Below are 4,479 nucleotides of genomic sequence, written 5' to 3'. Positions count from 1 at the left end.
TAAATACCTACCACCTCCACTACCCAGAGACATGTCTAAATACCTACCACCTCCACTACCCAGAGCCATGTCTAAATACCTACCACCTCCACTACCCAACATTATCATGTCTAAACACCTACCACCTCCACTACCCAGAGACATGTCTAAATACCTACCACCTCCACTACCCAGAGACATGTCTAAATACCTACCCACTTCACCACCCAACATTATTATGTCAAAATACCTACCACCTCCACTACCCAGAGACATGTCTAAATACCTACCACCTCCACTACCCAGAGACATGTCTAAATACCTACCATCTCCACTACCCAGAGACATGTCTAAATACCTACCATCTCCACTACCCAGAGACATGTCTAAATACCTACCACCTCCACTCCCCAGAGACAGGTCTAAATACCTACCACCTCCACTACTCAGAGACATGTCTAATTACCTACCACCTTCACTACCCAGAGACATGTCTAAATACCTACCATCTCCACTACCCAGAGACATGTCTAAATACCTACCATCTGCACTACCCAGAGACATGTCTAAATACCTACCACCTCCACTACCCAGAGACATGTCTAAATACCTACCACCTCCACTACCCAGAGACATGTCTAAATACCTACCACCTCCACTACCCAGAGACATGTCTAAATACCTACCATCCCCACTACCCAGAGACATGTCTAAATACCTACCATCTCCACTACCCAGAGACATGTCTAAATACCTACCATCTCCACTACCCAGAGACATGTCTAAATACCTACCACCTCCACTACCCAGAGACATGTCTAAATACCTACCACCTCCACTACCCAGAGACAGGTCTAAATACCTACCACCTCCACTACTCAGAGACATGTCTACATACCTACCACCTCCACTACCCAGAGACATGTCTAAATACCTACCACATCCACTACCCAGAGACATGTCTAAATACCTACCACCTCCACTACCCAGAGACATGTCTAAATACCTACCACCTCCACTACCCAGAGACATGTCTAAATACCTACCACATCCACTACCCACAGACATATCTAAATACCTACCACCTCCACTACCCAGAGACATGTCTAAATACCTACCACCTACACTACCCAACATTATCATGTCTAAATACCTACCACCTGCACTACCCAACATTATCATGTCTAAATACCTATCACCTCCACTACCCAGAGACATGTCTAAATACCTACCCCCTCCACTACCCAACATTATCATGTCTAAATACCTACCACCTCCACTACCCAGAGACATGTCTAAATACCTACCACCTCCACTACCCAACATTATCATGTCTAAATACCTACCACCTCCACTACCCAGAGACATGTCTAAATACCTACCACCTACACTACCCAGAGACATGTCTAAATACCTACCACCTTCACTACCCAGAGACATGTCTAAATACCTACCACCTTCACTACCCAGAGACATGTCTAAATACCTACCCCCTCCACTACCCAACATTATCATGTCTAAATACCTACCACCTCCACTACCCAGAGACATGTCTAAATACCTACCATCTACACTACCCAGAGACATGTCTAAATACCTACCACCTTCACTACCCAGAGATATGTCTAAATACCTACCACCTCCACTACCCAACATTATCATGTCTAAATACCTACCACCTCCACTACCCAGAGACATGTCTAAATACCTACCACCTACACTACCCAGAGACATGTCTAAATACCTACCACCTCCACTACCCAGAGACATGTCTAAATACCTACCACCTCCACTACCCAGAGACATGTCTAAATACCTACCACCTCCACTACCCAGAGACATGTCTAAATACCTACCACCTCCACTACCCAACATTATCATGTCTAAATACCTACCACATCCACTACCCAGCATTATCTTGTCTAAATACCTACCACCTCCACTACCCAACATTGTCATGTCAAAATACCTACCACCTCCACTACTTAGAGACATGTCTAAAACCTACCACCTCCACTACCCAGAGACATGTCTAAATACCTACCACCTCCTCTACCCAGAGACATATCTAAATATCTACCACCTCCACTACCCAGAGACATGTCTAAATACCTACCATCTCCACTACCCAGAGACATGTCTAAATACCTACCATTTCCTCTACCCGGAGACATGTCTAAATACCTACCACCTCCACTACCCAGAGACATGTCTAAATACCAACAACCCCCACTACCCAGAGAAATGTTTACATACCTACCACCTCCACTACCCAGAGACATGTCTAAATACCTACCACCTCCACTACCCAGAGACATGTCTAAATACCTACCACCTCCACTACCCAGAGACATATCTAAATACCTACCACCTCCACTACCCAGAGACATATCGAAATACCTACCACCTCCACTACCCAGAGACATGTCTAAATACCTACCACCTTCACTACCCAGAGACACGTCCAAATACCTACCACCTCCATTACCCAACATTATCATGTCTAAACACCTACCACCTCCACTACCCAGAGACATGTCTAAATACCTACCACCTACACTACCCAGAGACATTTCTAAATACCTACCACCTAAACTACCCAACATTATCATGTCTAAATACCTACCACATCCACTACCCAGCGTTACCATGTCTAAATACCTACCATCTCTACTACCCAACATTGTCATGTCAAAATACCTACCACCTCCACTACCTAGAGACATGTCTAAATACCTACCACATCCACTACCCAGCGTTACCATGTCTAAATACCTACCATCTCTACTACCCAACATTGTCATGTCAAAATACCTACCACCTCCACTACCTAGAGACATGTCTAAATACCTACCACCTCCACTACCCAAAGACATGTCTAAAGACCTACCACCTCCTATACCCAGAGACATGTCTAAAACCTACCACCTCCACTACCCAGAGACATGTCTAAATACCTACCACCTCCACTACCCAGAGACATATCTAAATACCTACCACCTCCACTACCCAGAGACATGTCTAAATACCTACCACCTCCACTACCCAGAGACATGTCTAAATACCTACCACCTCCACTACCCAGAGACATGTCTACATACCTACCACCTCCACTACCCAGAGACATGTCTAAATACCTACCACCTCCACTACCCAGAGACATGTATAAATACCTACCACCTCCACTACCCAGAGACATATCTAAATACCTACCACCTCCACTACCCAGAGACATGTCTAAATACCTACCACCTCCACTACCCAGAGACATATCTAAATACCTACCACCTCCACTACCCAGAGACATATCGAAATACCTACCACCTCCACTACCCAGAGACATGTCTAAATACCTACCACCTTCACTACCCAGAGACACGTCCAAATACCTACCACCTCCATTACCCAACATTATCATGTCTAAACACCTACCACCTCCACTACCCAGAGACATGTCTAAATACCTACCACCTACACTACCCAGAGACATTTCTAAATACCTACCACCTAAACTACCCAACATTATCATGTCTAAATACCTACCACATCCACTACCCAGCGTTACCATGTCTAAATACCTACCATCTCTACTACCCAACATTGTCATGTCAAAATACCTACCACCTCCACTACCTAGAGACATGTCTAAATACCTACCACATCCACTACCCAGCGTTACCATGTCTAAATACCTACCATCTCTACTACCCAACATTGTCATGTCAAAATACCTACCACCTCCACTACCTAGAGACATGTCTAAATACCTACCACCTCCACTACCCAAAGACATGTCTAAAGACCTACCACCTCCTATACCCAGAGACATGTCTAAAACCTACCACCTCCACTACCCAGAGACATGTCTAAATACCTACCACCTCCACTACCCAGAGACATATCTAAATACCTACCACCTCCACTACCCAGAGACATGTCTAAATACCTACCACCTCCACTACCCAGAGACATGTCTAAATACCTACCACCTCCACTACCCAGAGACATGTCTACATACCTACCACCTCCACTACCCAGAGACATGTCTAAATACCTACCACCTCCACTACCCAGAGACATGTATAAATACCTACCACCTCCACTACCCAGAGACATATCTAAATACCTACCACCTCCACTACCCAGAGACATGTCTAAATACCTACCACCTCCACTACCCAGACACATGTCTAAATACCTACCACCTTCACTACCAAGAGACATGTCTAAATACCTACCACCTCCACTACCCAACATTATCATGTCTAAATACCTACCACCTCCACTACCCAGAGACATGTCTATATACCTACCACCTTCACTACCCAGAGACATGTCTAAATACCTACCACCTCCACTACCCAGAGACATGTCTAAATACCTACCACCTCCACTACCCAGAGACATGTCTAAATACCTACCACCTCCACTACCCAGAGACATGTCTAAATACCTACCACCTTCACTACCAAGAGACATGTCTAAATACCTACCACCTCC

The sequence above is a fragment of the Salvelinus alpinus genome, chromosome 11 (genome assembly GCF_045679555.1).
Source record: "Salvelinus alpinus chromosome 11, SLU_Salpinus.1, whole genome shotgun sequence".
Taxonomy (NCBI): Eukaryota; Metazoa; Chordata; class Actinopteri; order Salmoniformes; family Salmonidae; genus Salvelinus; species Salvelinus alpinus.
Note: the sequence above shows the minus strand (reverse complement) of the source record.